Genomic DNA, 15,766 nt, shown 5'->3' with positions numbered 1-15,766 from the left:
CCCAAATGGGTGAAAGTTAACTGTTTATGTATTTTTAAAAAAATGTTACACATTCATTGGGTGGTATGACCATATATAGTCATCTCTACCCTCTCTCTCGAAATGGTCAATGATGGGCCCGGAGAGGGTGGGAAGGGGAGGGACCCTGGGTGGGCGGGTCCACAGCTCTGTTTCCCAGCCATATTTTGCACAATTCTGCCACTTCTGGGGTTTCTTGAAGCCTGAGGAATGTTTCAGGTGTTTCTCAGTGGTAAAAAAGTTGAAAAAGGCTGTTCTAGAGGAAAGTGAAAATTGTTACCCTCCCTCCCTTCATCTGTAGTGGGATGTAGTACAATTCATTTACCTGGGGACTGCTTGGAAACATGAGGAAAGGTCACACTTCAAGGGATCAGTTCACATAAGGTTGCTTTTGGTGATCCAGTCCTGTCTATACAAATGGTGAAAAATCAGTTATGTGATACATACGCATGCATGAACCAAGTGTACATTAATTTGACATCACTTTTATATCTTTTCCTTTTAGAAAATTCTAGGAGTAGCAAAGGACTATTAAGTCCTGGTTTTGTTTTGGCACCACCTTAATTGAAACCAAATAATAATAATAATGATGATGATGATGATGATAATTATTATTATTTGATTTATTTCCTCCCACTCCCTACAGGCTCGTGGTGGGTAACAATAGTCTTAAAATCCCCCATTAAAACCCCCGTTAAAAGACTATAAAAATACTAAACACGGCAGAAAATACCACTCTCTCCTACCCGAACAAGGGCATTGGGGGATGGAGGGTGATGATGACTACTTCAAACCCCCCAGGGGGGCAATGTTCTTCCTTGCCAATCCCAGCCTCAACCATAGACCTGGCGAAAGAGCTCCGTTTTACAGGCCATGCTGAATGCTGACAGCTCCTGCAGGGCCCGCAGCTCACCCGGGAGCTCATTCCACCAGGTGGGGGCCAGGACAGAGAAAGCCCTGGCCCTGGTTGAGGCTAGGTGCACTTCACTTTCTATGGTGGAAGGAGATTTTCTCTGAAGGAAGATCCTCTTCCATTAAAAGAAAGTTTCACTTATAGCTGAATGAAATTGTATGGTGCAACTAAACCACCATTTGAGATTCTTAATCTGCTTTAATCAATAAAAACATTATCCAAACAGGTTTTTGTTCTATTAGGTAGCAAAGTTTTTTGTCTCCCAAGTCAAGATATGTGTTCACTTAACAGGTTGGTTTATCCTTCATTGTTGTTAATATTTTAATCCAACAGAATACCATTAATCTTTGATGTTTTTGATTATCGCTGGAATATAAAATAATAACTTTTCCCCTGTTGCTTTTATCAATAAAGTAGTGCAGTATTTTGTTTATTAATATTTTATTTATAAGGTGCACTCTCCCTTGGTTATGTATAATTAATCTGCCAACATTCTATGAGATAGTCATAGCATTCTCAATTTGACGCCTATCACAAAACACTTCGAGAAGTGGGCTAAACTGAATAAAATGAAGTTCAATAGGGACTTATGTAAAGTTCTGCATTTAGGTAGGAAAAACCAAATACACCAATATAGGATGGGGGAGACTTGTCTTGGCAGTAGCATGTGCGAAAAGGATCTAGGAGTCTTAGTAGACCATACATTGAACATGAGTCAACAGTGTGACTCGGTGGCTAGAAAGGCAAATGGGATTTTGGGCTGTATCAAACGGAGTATTGTGTCCAGATCACAGAAGGTGATGGTACCGTTGTACTCTGCTCTGGTTCTGCCTCACTTGGAGTACTGTGTTCAGTTTTGGGCATCCCAGTTGAAGAGGGATGTAGACAAACTGGAGCGTGTCCAGAAGAAGGCAACAAAGATGGTGAGGGGTTTGGAGACCAAGACATATGAAGAAAGGTTGGGGGAGCTTGGTCTGTTTAGCCTGGAGAGGAGGCAACTGAAATGGTGAGGGGTTTGGAGGCAAGAGCTATGATTCTATGATTCTATGTCCTGCTTCATGAAGCAGGAATCAAGTCCTGTGCTATTCATGCAGTTCAGAAAAGCTACTGTATGGATATATTGATTTATCAACATCTACCACATCCTCTTCCTCTAGGTATGCCAAAGTTTTCCCTAATTGAGAGACAGCATGGTGTAGTGGTCAAGAGCAAGAGATACTAATTTGGAGAACTGGGTTTGATTCCCCATTCCGCCACATGAGGAATCCACCCTGCCCACTACAAGGTTTTCCACAACACCTGGAGATGCTTTCTCTCTCTCTAGGGTAGCACCACCACTGGACCTGGGAATAGAATTGCCTACCGAGTGGGTCTGGACTCCCAAGCTTCCCTTCCAAGTACTGAGGTCTTGCCTTTGTATTTCCCACTGCCTAGCCACCATAGGAACAGTTGACTTCTGGGTGCATACCTGGAGGTATATTTGCTTGCCAACTACCAGCATCCCCCCTTTCTGAAGCTCCCTTTACAATAACGTGTCTGAAGTATATGTGGTACAGAGAACCACTACCAGCATCCAAAGCTAAAAAGTAATTATTTTAAAGAAAATGTTCATAGGTATACTTTTAGCACAGCAGCAGATCAAGCAAGGAACCAAAAGAACTTTGTAAAATGCAAATCTGTTTTTTTTTTTAAATACTAAACATGCCTTATCAGGCTCCTTTGTTCCCATTACCTTAAAGCTTTCTCCAGATCTCCAGACAAGCACATAGTCAAAATGGCAGCCTGCCTCAGACGTCTGGTAAGAGTTTTGTCCTCCCATTGGACTCCATGCCAAACAGATCTTCTTCCTTGCTGCTAGGATTTCTTATCACACAGCATTCTTCACCCACTGAGCCGGTCAAGTTGGGTCAAAGAGTAATTTCCTGGAGATCTCCAAGAATTCCTTCCTGGAGATTATACTCAGAGGTTATCTAGAATCATAGAATCATAGTTGGAAGGGGCCATACAGGCCATCTAGTCCAACCCCCTGCTCAACGCAGGATCAGCCCTAAGCATCCTAAAGCATCCAAGAAAAGTGTGTATCCAACCTTTGCATGAAGACTGCCAGTGAGGGGGAGCTCACCACCTCCTTAGGCAGCCTATTCCACTGCTGAACTAGTCTGGAGTGTCTAGTCTGAAGTCTTGAAACTTCTGTCTCCTGCCTGGAGAGGAGCGGTGGGTTTGAACATCCCACTAGCTAGACCATTTGGCATTTGTATGAAGGAGAGCTGAGGTATGTTTGGAGAGCAATTGGACTGAATTCCCTCTCCCTGTCTGATATCTACTAAAAAGAATTGTTAAAATTAAATTCAAACCTCCATAGGAAAAAAAAATTCTTCGCACATCCTCATAGAGTAGAGAAAAATTGGATATATAAATATACTCTTCCTGATTTTTTTAAAAAAATATACATATATGAAAAAAAATCTTAGTTAACTATTTTCCTAGAGGTTTTATAGTGTCTTGAATCACACAGCTCCTCTGGCAGAACACCATTTCTGTTTATAGAAGAAAGGGGGGAGGGGATTTCAGCAAATGTGTCCCTTTCAGTGCAGACCCACTCTTGACCCCAATGGAATCACTGACCCTCCAGAACAAAATGTCAGAGCTGCAGCAAGGCAGGGAAGCAGGAAAGACCTGCTCTGTGAAATCCATGGATTGCTGGATACATCTCAGTGCATTTTTAGCTTTTACATGTTTTATATGCAATACTAGTATCAAAGCCCATTTTAAAAATGGGCTTTGAAAGAGGTGGCAGGCAGGTGGGCATGAGAGAGTGGCCACGGCTCCCTTTTGTCTAAAGGGAGTGGGAAGCCCCCCCCCGCCGGTGGTGACAGGGCTTTGAGGCCCACAGGGAGGCTGCAAACTCTCCCCCTCTGGCTCCCTCCCAGCAGGAGCATACCTGTGGGCTGCAAAGCCCTATCACTGCCTCTCTCCTCGTGGGCGACAATGGAGGCCACAGCCACAAGGCTTCTAGCAGGCAAGGAGGGAGGGTGGGAGCTGGAGGGGGAGGGCCAATCAGGGTGGACCTGGACAGACAGGGCCCTGGACAGTCTCCTCCCAGGAGGCTGTTTCCCAAATCATACAAACATTTATTCACACTCATGGATACACAAACAGAGGCACAATAGGCGTAAGTTTTACAGGAAACATAATGTGTGAGTGATCAAAACAATGGCACAAAATAAAGAATCACATATTCAGTTAGCATATCAGTCTCCCTGTCCTTAATAACCCATTAGAGGTATACTACCTGTGGCATGGATTTTCCTATATCATAATAATTTGGTGTATGCCACTACTCTTTGTTTAGGCAGATTATTCAGGGTTTCCCCCCCATGACACACTGCTTTACTTCCATCTGAGAGATTTCAAGATATATGTTTATGCTAGCAATTTGCTGGAACAAACCTGTTTATATCTCACAGTTTAAAATACTTTAATCCAGAATAATACAGTGTGAAGTTACAAAATAATTTTGGTGAGACTTGAAGAAGAGAAAAAGAGCTGTTTTTTTTTTTAATATCCTGCTTTTCGCTACCCAAAGGAGTCCCAAAGCAGTTTACAAACACCGTTCCCTTCTTCTCCCCACAACAGACACCCAGTAAGGTAGATGGGGATGAGAGAGCTCAGACAAAACTGCTTTGCCAGATCAGCTCTAAGAGAACTGGGACTAGCCCAAGATCACTCAGCTGACTGCATGTGGAGGAGGAGTTGGGAATCAAATCTGGTTCTCCAGATTAGAGTCCCCTGTTCTTAACCACTACAGCATGCAGACTCTCTGCAAACAGCTGGGAAGGCTACATGCCTTGTCAGGTCATGGATGCTGCATATCACAAACCAGCCATTTCTGTGGTGCATAGTCTTTAGAACTCCAGCTGGGATCCTGTCCTAAGAGTGAGCCCTATTGACCGTTTATGCACTGGAGGCTTCATGCCGGTCTGCAGGCTGGAGTTTTAGTCGTGGTAGGTTGCCCCACCTCTCCCTGCACCCACAAAGGGGAGCATTTGGCCTGGTGCACCTCATCTGTCTCCGATTTTTGCTCCTGTATGGGAGCTGGGGTAGTGAAGTTCTCAGTGCAGAAACGGTTATTGAGTCACATGGGTCTTCCTTCTGAGTTGACCTGCTTAGACATGCTCCCTCTGGCTTAAAGTAGATTAGCTTGAATGTTGCAGCTTTCGTTTAGGTTTCAGGTCAGCACTTTACTGTTTTGTAGGGACCTGAAGTCTGCCCATGAGTTGTTTTTCATTCTCTATTTATTTTGATTGTTAGGATCTCATTCGTTCCATGGCATTCTTTCGTTTGAGGTTGGTTTCAATGAGTGCCATCTTCATTTTGGTTATTATTTTTTTCTCTATTTCACTTATACAAGAGAACTTGCAGATCATTTTGATGGAAAGGCAGCACATAAATAAATCCACTACAATATCCAGTCTGCTCGTCTGAGCTCTCCATCTGAGTGCTCATTAGTAAATAATCAGTACTCCGAATCTGCTGGAAATGCTGAGGGCACCGCTTGCCTTAAAAATGCTGTCATGCTATTTATTTTAGTCTTTAAAACTTCTAGGCATTGTTTTATTTATAAGCAGCAGTATTCCAGAACAAGAAAACGTATCCTTCCCACCCCCCCACCACCCCAATTTTGGGAAGAGGGACAAAGAGAGTGTTTATATGAGATGACAGAGAGGGGATCTGATAACCATCTTCAAATATTTAAAAAGGTGCCATATAGAGGATGGACCAGAGTTGTTCTCTCTTGCCCCAGAGGAACAGACCAGAACGAATGGGATGAAATTAATTCAAAAGAAATTCCGTCTAAACATCAGGAAGAAGTTCCTGACAGAGCGGTTTCTCAGTGGAACAGGCTTCCTCGGGAGATGGTGGGTTCTCCATCTTTGGAAATGTTTAAACAGAGGCTGGATAGCCATCTGATGGAGAGGCTGATTCTGTGAAGGTTCAAGGGGGTGGCAGGTTACATTGGATGAGCGATAGTGATGTGAGTGTCCTGCACAATGCAGGGGGTTGGACTCCAGGGAGGGTGGTATATAAATATAATAAATAAATAGATGACCCAGGAGGTCCCTTCCAACTCTATGCTTCTATGATTCTATGAGTTATACCTGGACCAAAGGAAGAAGGGGAGGAGTTTCAGAGGCTCTGTGAAAAATTACACATGAAATAAATATTTTCTAGGCTGAGTGAGTAAGATTGCCAGCACAATCTTGGTCTGCTCATTCAATTGGTCTCCCTGCCAGTCGATTCAAATAGTTGTAGAAGTTTGTCATTGTGATGGTCGATCTAAGGCAGGAGATCCTTTCTTTGGGAAATGCTAATGCAATGGGTTCTGTGGGTGGTTAAAGCTGACTAACCACTGGAAGTGCAACCGTAAACACCCTTAAAAGACCACTGACTTCATTGCACTTTGAAGGATAGCACTGAGGTTGAACTTTGACATTATTGTTATTAGGGGCCAAGCCCATGCATTCATGAACACAACGGGTGCTAGACTGGGGGTGATGAAAGAACTCTGCGGACAGCCTCCCCTTCCCCTGGAAAGGCTACAGGCTGCTGTTAGGGAACTCACTGGCAGGGGCAGTTCTCATGTGGCAGAGATCTGCAGCCTCCAAGCCTCAGAAGGAAGTGGAAGGAGGAGGGGGTTGTCAAGGGTGGGGGATGGAAGGCAATTGGCTGGCCGCTGGACAGACAGGCATGCCGCTCTGGAGGAGGAGGCACTCAGGGGTAGGACAATCACCCTGAGTGGGTGTTAAGCACTGAGTGGCACTTAAGCCATAAGACATGCTCCTCCTCCAAGACCTTACCAGAAATATATTATGTGGAACAGATTTCTACTTGGTTTCTGTAGTAGAAGAAAAGTTTACATGCAGGTGATACATATTCAGCTAAAGCTTTAGGGCTACCTCCAAAGCATCTAATGGAAACAAGTCAAAATCTCAGCTTGATGTAGTGGTTAGGAGCATGGACTTCTAATCTGGTGAGCCGGGTTGGATTCTGCACTCCCCCACATGCAGCCAGCTGGGTGAACTTGGACTTGCCACACCACTGATAAAGGTGTTCTGACCGAGCAGTGATATCAGGGATGTCTCAGCCTCACCCACCTCACAGGGTGTCTGTTGTGGGGAGAGGAAGGGAAGGCGAATTTAAGCCACTTGGAGACTCCTTCGGATAGAGAAAAGCGGCATATAAGAACCAACTCTTCTTCTTCTTCTTCTTCTTCTTCTTCTTCTTCTTCTTCTTCTTCTTCTTCTTCTTCTTCTTCTTCTTCGCCAAAGCCATAGTGGTTAGTCAGAATGGCTCTGCCTTATAAGCCCTGTGGAACTGGTTTTCCTCTACTGCATTGAAGCATAAAATGCACCAGAAGACCATGGGAAGTATCACCTTTGCAGTCCCCCTTCAGGGACGGCTCTCTCCATCAACAGAGGATGCTTGGCTCAGACCCTCGAAACATTTTGTGATCAGTTCTGCCTTCCAGTTTAGGGTTGAAATTCCAGAAGTCTTTACAGTCTCATCAGGGTTGGGGGCCCTTGAGATACAGTATTATCTTCTGAGCTCAAAACCATTATTTTCCGGTATGCATCTCTTTCCAAAGTGACATGCTAAAAGTAAAAAAGGTACCAGCTTATTTTAATAATTCCAGTAGTGACTTTGGAATGGTGCCTTCCCTAGCTCCTCATGCAAGCACTAGAGATTTCTTACAAATGAATGCTCCCCATGTTTATTTCCCATTCACAGATGCTTCTGTGGGATCCAACCGCAATAGCTTGTGAACTTGAGGCTATTGCAATACCTGAAATCTAGCCCTAAGACCAATCCTCTACCACAAGCTCCATTAACTTGGAAATGGGAGGTTTGATGTTAAAAGTTTTGCAGTCTGTTTTAATGAGGCTCCAAAACACATCTGCATGCATCAATATGCATGAGGGCAAATAATTTCAGTCTTTGCGAATGCGATGAATATTCACACGGTCATTAAAAAATGAGTTTGAGGCTATTCACTGAAACAATTCTAATTTAACAAAAGCATCTGTCTTCTTGTTTCTTATCTGAAGAAGCTTCACATCAAGATTTGCAACAGGCCCTAGATGAATAATAGAAATTGTGTTCATATCTCAACGTCTTATAGGTTTCATTCATTACTGTTTCACAGCACACTAGACAAACTGATTTAGGATGGACTGGTTTTAATCCATCAGTTTTTTTCTTCTTACTCAACATACGACTATCATGAATTGGAGTATCTGACTTGGCTCCCTGAGTGTTTAATTGCGTTGGCTTGTGATCACGATCCTGATGATGAGTCCTGCTGGAACTCTTCCTTGCATCAGATGGCAGATTGCTTTGTTTGTCATTTCATGGGAAAGAAAGGAGTCTTTTATGCAATAGGCTCATTCCGGTCTAAGGATGGACAGAACTGCCAATTCGAGATTCCTATTTCTCCTATCCTTCCACATATGCATGCAGATGGGAAATGGGTAGGGCCACAATAGGGAAAACTGGGCTTCTGTGTATAGCTGTCTGATTTGTATCATTTATCATATATATGCCAGAGTAGGCAGAAGAAAGATTCGGTTTGGATAAGCAGGAAAGTACCCGAATCAGTGCTGATTCGGGTACTTTTTGACTGTATCCAAGAAAATTGGCCATTCCTTTAAATGGTCTGAATCAGTCTTATCCAAATTGTGATTCAGCAATTTGGATGTGATTTGGCAATACGACTGCTACATTATGGCCCATGCAGTCACTAAAGTCAATGGGAAATTTTGTCTTTCTCTATTGCATGGTTGGGGGGGGGTGGGTTGTTGAGGTAGAGGCACCATATTTGCAACATAGCTACAGGAGCCTCTCCTCATCCAAGATTCAGAAATATTGGACCAGGGGTTCAATTATCTGGGTACTCAAAAAGGGTGCCCCCATACAAACTCCATTTTTTCCTAAGGGAAAAAAGGCAAGAACAGACAATTAACTTCTCATGGGTACCTATGGCCTACTACAGGATGGGAATGGAGAATCAGGAGTGATGAGGCAACTTTCTAGAGCAGGGGTAGTCAACCTGTGGTCCTCCAGATGTGCATGGACTTCAATTGCCATGAGCCCCTGCCAGCATTTGGACTATGATGTATTTAAATTGCAATAGAAAGCAATGTAGAGAATGCACAAGCTATTACCTCTGACTCCTGAATGTAAGGTTTGTGCCATTTAATCTTTGAAACGTGTTAGATAGTTAAGCGAGTTTTCTTGTTTTCTTGCTGCTTGATTTCAGAGTGTTGTGTTACCTGTAGATTAAACATTTGTTCTGAAATATATTAAACAAAAGTTTACCTATTTGTGTACATCAGCCCTGGGAACCCATGCAGCTCAGCCTTGGATTCCTTGACAATATAGGAGTGGGATGTTGAAGTGATTTAGTGTACCCATTATATTTAAGTTGTACCATTATTGGTTCCAGTGTAAACCCCTCTTCTTCCACAGTAGAATTTTTATTCAGTGCATTTATTTAAATGGTAGATTTGTTTCACACTGGTATGGAGACATATGGGGCCAACCGTAAACAGGAGGGTGGAAGCCGTGGATAACTGGAATTGGCAGTTTTGTTTCTGATGTGTCTTTGTGAACTACAAATGGGTTCAAGGGGTCTGATTGGCTGGTTTGGCAGGGAGCTATCATGTGTTTGGATGCTGTGACACAGTTTACTTTTGCAACTTTTGCTTATATATTCCTATTGTTATGGTCAGTTCATAGTCTGACGAAGAGTGCTTGCCCTCGAAAGCTCACACCTTGAATAAAACTTTGGGCGTCAAAGGTGATGCTGGAATCTGATTTTATTTAAATGTTTATATTTCATATTCTTTGTTCACAGGGCAGCTTACAAACCATCATTAAAACAGTAACCTGAATAATGAAAAGGGGAATATTCCACAAACAATATTTATTTATTTAAGATACTACTTTTCATCCTTCCAGTTTAGGGTTGTGTGTGGCATCGGCAGTATTGGCTGCTCTTTTGTGGGCATGCTGTCAAATGGCGCCCACTCTTTCAAGTCTAGGAAGCGAATAAAGAATAGGAATGGAGTTTTAGGATGTGACCTACAGCAGCGGTAGTCAACCTGTGGTCCTCCAGATGTTCATGGACTACAATTTCCATAAGCCCCTGCCAGCAAATGCTGGCAGGAGCTCATGGGAATTGTAGTCCATGAACATCTGGAGGACCACAGGTTGACTACCCCTGACCTACAGTATTTGAGTGAAATAAGGAATAGCGTAGTATGTGGGATGAATCAAAGCAGACCCAATGGAATAGGCCAGGGGTAGTCAAACTGCGGCCCTCCAGATGTCCATGGACTACAATTCCCAGAAGCCCCTGCCAGCAAATTCTGGCAGGGGCTCCTGGGAATTGGAGTCCATGGACATCTGGAGGGCCGCAGTTTGACTACCCCTGGAATAGCCTCATGACAACTGTACCTGCACCTGTTTTTCAGTATTGTACAGCTTGGCATGCTAGGTAACTTTAAGAAGGAATTCATGTTAGGGATTTTTTTGAGCCCCAAGTGATACCTTTCCAAGAAAAATTCATCCGCCTATTTTACTAGGACCAACCATGGGCACGAATTGCATTTTTGAGCCAAGTTGGCCAAACTGGACCAGTTCATTTTGGTTTGTGAGCCATTTACAATTTAGCCCCCGACTTCCTGCTCCCTGCAAAAAGCAAGAGGGTGCGGAAAGCAAAAGGTAAAGTAGCTCAAAGCCATTTAAGCCTCTGCTTTTGGATTCAAAGCTGCAACCTGTCTGCTTGTGCAGGTCCATTTCAATGTGGGGCTCATGGGAATTGTAGTCCATGAACATCTGGAGGGCCACAGGTTGACTACATGCATTTCTGCTGTTGTACATTCAGGTAAGAGGGACCTATACTTCTTCAAATTACATTTAAAAATATACTATTAAAAAAAAAACTAAAGTTACTACACAGAAATTTGGATCCAGCCCATTATTTCCATTCCATCTTCCTCAATTCCCTTTCTTAGTTACAGGTGCCTTCCAATGTGGCTTTAATATATGGAAGCCCCATAATCTCTAGCATTGACTCTTTGGTTGCCAGAGGACAGATCTTCCTCTCTTTTCTCATGATGAAAAAGCTCAGTGGATCCAACCGAGAGCACACCCATATCTTCTTCCTAAACATCAGTTTTAGATGAAGAGTTGATTTTTAAACCTCCTGTTTCACTACCCAAAGGAGCTCAAGGGTAGTTTACAATCAACTTCCCTTCCTTTCCCCAGAACAGACAACCTGTGAGGCAGGTGGGGCTGAGAGAGCTCTGACAGAACGGCTCTGACAGAACTGTGACCAGTCCAAGGTCACCCAGTTAGCTGCATGTGAGGGACTGGGGAATCAAACATGGCTCTCTGGATTTTAACCACTACAGCAAGCTGGCTCTCTAATCATATGGAATTTTCCCCCGTTCCATATAAAACAAATTTTGTGAGTGTCCTGAAAGCAAAGAGGTTTAAGCTAATTGGAAAATGCAAAGTTATATTATGTACAGTTAAACTAAGTAGTCCAAAGAGAGCTATAACTATGGACTGTTTGCTCATGCTACCAAATCCTCTTTAATGTAATGAGGGCACTAACCATGGCAAAATCACAAGAAACAACTTGTCAAAAAGGTTCTCTACCCAAAGGAGTCTCAAAGTGATTTACAATCACCTTCCTATTCCTCCTCCCACAACAGACACCCTGTGAGTTAGGTGAGGCTGAGAGAGCCCTGATATCATCGCTTGGTCAGAACAGCTTTATCAGTGCTGTGGCGAGCCCAAGGTCACCCAGCTGGCTGCATGTGGGGGAGTGTGGAATCAAACCCGGCTCACCAGATTAGAAGTCCGCACTCCTAACCACTACACCAAGCTGGATGGCAATGGCAAACCAGTTCTGGTTCTCACTTGCCTTGAAAGACCCTCACTGGGATCACAATAAACTGGCTTTGATTTGACAGCCCTTTACACACATAATAGGATAGACGAGAGGGACGACAGTATGGTATAGCTTGATCTTGTCAGATCAGAAGCTAATTAAGGTTCGGAGTCAGTACCATGGAAGGGAATGAAACATGGTATAGCCCAATCTCATCAGCTCTTGGACGCTCAGCAGGGTAGATACTTAGATGGGACACCACCAAGGAAGAACCTTCAGGGGGTGGTAATGGCAAACCACTTCTGCTTCCTACTTGCCTTGAACACCCCTGCTGGGGTCACTGTAAGTCGGCTGTGGCTTGGCAACAATTTGAATATACACCATAGGGTTGCCAACTCTGGGTTTAGAAATTTTTGAAAATGTGTAGGTGGAGAATGGGGAAGGAGAAGTTTGTAGAGAGGGACTTCAGCAGGGTATGGTACCATATAATCCATCCTCCAAAACAACTGTTTTCTCCAGGGAAATGATCTCTGCAGATGCAATTCCAGGAGATCTCGAACTTCCACCTGGAGGTTGGCTCTGCTATAAAATGAATGGATAATGATGTTGTCATCTGGGCTTTGGTATTGTATTCATTTGATCAAGAATTTTGTGAATGCCGATCCCTTCCCCACCCCCCACCCCCCAGTGCTAGGCTACATGAAAGCTGTTCCAATCCCTTTGGCATATAAGACAAATTTTATGCAACCCCATTTACTCCTTTGAAATATTTATAAGCAGCCAGGCAGCCCTAAACAGGAAATTTAGAAGACTAAATAATTGTAAAAAAAGAAATAAATCCAAAACTAGTAAAATTGAGGGCAGAGGCACTCTTACATATTTAACTCCCATTATAATGACTACAGTTTATTGTCCTCTAGTGAATGTAAATAATGGGTGAAGTAGGAGCATTATATTTCCACTAGATTTTATTTGCCTTGGGGTTATTTTACTATTTTTAATTAATAGAAGCGGGACTTCTGTGGGTCTTATCAGCTGCAAACAAATGGATGTTGTCAAGAAAGAAATTAATTTATGAGGTTGATCTAACCAGCTTTTCCACTGGAAATTAAAAGGGGAGGGGTCCCATTTGACCACTGCAAAGGTTCTGCTGAAGATGGTGGGACCTGCATAGTCGACAGCCATATTGGAAATAGGTTCTAGTAAACAGGGAGAATGGGCAAGCATACCACAGATGAAAGGTACCTCAAAAACCCACTACAGTTCAAGAAATGCCTGGAATACCATTTCAGATGAAGGTGGCAACAAATTCTTATAACTAGATTTGATTGAGGCTGGTCTTTTCTTGTCCCACTCAACTTCAGCTACACTCCTAACCCTGTACATTGTCTCCGTTAGAAGATGGGCTAGTGAGCACTCCATTAGCTGAAATTTGGTGGTAGTAGACTCTCCAACACTAGTACTTGGCTGGTCTTTTCTTGATCCCCCCCCCCCCAATTAAAAGAACTGAAGACCAGAATTTATCTTTTTCTAGCCTGAAGTTACTAGGGGAGAGTTGTGGCTCAGGGACAGGGGCTCAAGGTCACAGGTTCAGTCCTTTGTATCTCCAGTTAAAAAGCATCAGGTGGTAGGTGAAATTTCTGGGAAGGGTGGAGTTTGGGGAAGGGGCACAGCAAGGATGTGATGCCACAAAGTTCATGCTCCAAAGTAGCCATATTCTACAAGGGAAATTCAACCGGTTGGCTATAAAAAAAACAACTGTTTTTGTTTATAATTGTTCCAATTTATTGAAAAAATGAATAATGTCAATAATTTATATTCAATAGATATTATCTTCACATCTGTGATTTCATAGTTATAGGAATGGATACATAAATCAAACCAAAACGGGTTCCAGATGTTTCCTTCTTCCTCAGTGGTTTTATCTAAAAAAAAATTATTACAGAATATTAGTGACTATTTGCATGTATAATATTTAATGTGTAATATTTAAATATTTAAATTTTGCTGCTAGTATTGGTTTCTTGTTATGTATTAGGTTCTATGTGGGATTTTAAGGTTAAAGCTTTTATTGTAAACCACCAGGAGCCGGCTGGGTCTAGGAGTGGCGGCTAATAAAAATGAATATAAATACATAACGTAAATAAATGAGACTCTATTGTGCCTCTCGTCCAAAATATATTTTAGTAAACGATTCTCTGCACAGTGTTAAAAGCTTTCTAAAGGCTGGGCATGCATGAGAAGGGGCAAGATTAGCAGTTTCCTCTCTTCAGTATATAAGGGACAATAAAATAAAATGTGGTGAGCTGGGTTCGATTCTGCACTCCCCCACATGCAGCCAGCTGGGTGACCTTGGGCTCACCACAGCACTGAGAAAGCAGTTCTGATCGAGCAGTGATATCAGGGCTCTCTCAGCCTCACAGGGTGTCTGTTGTGGGGAGAGGAAAGGGAAGGTGATTGGAAGCCACTTTGAGACTCCTTTGGGTAGAGAAAAGCGGCATATAAGAACCAAATCTTCTTCTTCTTCTTCTTCTTCTTCTTCTTCTTCTTCTTCTTCTTCTTCTTCTTCTTCTTCTTCTGTGTCTAGATTGCATGGGGATTTGGGATAATCTGCCCTGAAGTACTGCTGATGGAAGGGCATTAAATCTTGCCCTTGAGAATGCCCATCTGTTTCTTAGATTTGAGATCTTGCAGAGATACTTTGCAGAAAACAAAACCAACCCAGCTTTCTGGTTCTTGTAAAAATAAATAAATAAAAGGGACAAGAATGCCATGAATCCTACTTGTGATTGGAAGGGGGATCAAATAAGCCTCACTGTTACTATGTTCTTTGCAGGGAACCCATCTTCCAGGGGGTGTATCCTAAAAGAAGACATAGGAGAAGTCCCTAAACAGCTGTAAACCTTATGTCAAGAGCACTACCGAAGCAACCTTTGAAAGCAGAGGGAAAAAAATTAGAAGAAAACTAGCAAGAGCATATTGTCTTCCCAAATAAAAGAAAATGCAAAGGAAATTAGCACGGGATTCACAAATGTTTTATTTATTTCCTTACATTTCTAGGTCTTCCTTCTCCAAAAAGGTCATCTTCAGCAAATGAATTAAACCCAAGTTAACTTATCGTGCAATCTTAAAATATCCCGACCTTCTGCAATAATCACTGTGATTTAAAAACTAGATTGGTCCATTTACATCTTTGACGGAGAGTTGCTTCCTACAGACTTGCCACATGTAGAATCAAACATAATCATGCTGTAAGGTCATATTAGTACGCGCAGCATGTATTTATTATCTCACTGTCAATATTTTGATGAGATGCACGTGTCTTGGCTCCGATTGGCCAAAGTCTCTTTTTGTGCGTGTTTTTTCCTCCAAGGGGTCGTGGCCTCATTATTTTTTCAGACACCGCTAATAAAATTAGCCCAGTGCCTTTCCAATTCCCCGTCAATCAACACAGTGGAAATTAATGTTGAATACCCAATGCCATCTAATGAAAGGACATTTTTTTTCTCTTCTCGTATTTACTCCCTTCTCCCGCTTTTTTTTTCTTTTTTAGTTCTGATGACTCTAAAGGTGACATATATTTTATGCCTGACAGATGAAAGAGGACGGTGAAAGGCAAGATGTGCTAATAGCACCGAGGGCCGAAGTGAATCAGAAATGGATTGAGACGCGGAGAGGAATCAAGAGGCGGACTTCAATCATTAGGGTTTGTCACGAGTGAGATTTGTTGGTTGAGGCGCTGTCAAAGTTCTGAGACGGGAAAAGATTTTAGAACAAACAACTGGGTTTTGCTGAGGGGGAAGAAAGAGCCGAGCGCCGCAGCGATTTCGGCTATAAAGTGAAGGAGAACAATGGGGCTTGCATCAAAGGGAGTA

General features: G+C 42.8%; 1 long non-coding RNA gene across 1 annotated transcript in view; it reads left to right on the top strand.

Moving 5' to 3' along the window:
• The window catches only part of LOC143818985 (uncharacterized), a 114,311-nt gene extending 99,449 nt beyond the window's left edge, over window positions 1-14,862 (top strand). Inside the window, exon 3 of the long non-coding RNA XR_013224719.1 lies at window positions 14,728-14,862. This is a non-coding gene — a long non-coding RNA (uncharacterized LOC143818985). The remainder of the gene's footprint in view (window positions 1-14,727) is intronic.
• The last annotated feature ends 904 nt before the right edge of the window (window positions 14,863-15,766 follow it).

The sequence above is a fragment of the Paroedura picta genome, chromosome 10 (genome assembly GCF_049243985.1).
Source record: "Paroedura picta isolate Pp20150507F chromosome 10, Ppicta_v3.0, whole genome shotgun sequence".
Lineage (NCBI taxonomy): Eukaryota > Metazoa > Chordata > Lepidosauria > Squamata > Gekkonidae > Paroedura > Paroedura picta.
Note: the sequence above shows the minus strand (reverse complement) of the source record. Positions and strands in the feature narration are given on the sequence as shown.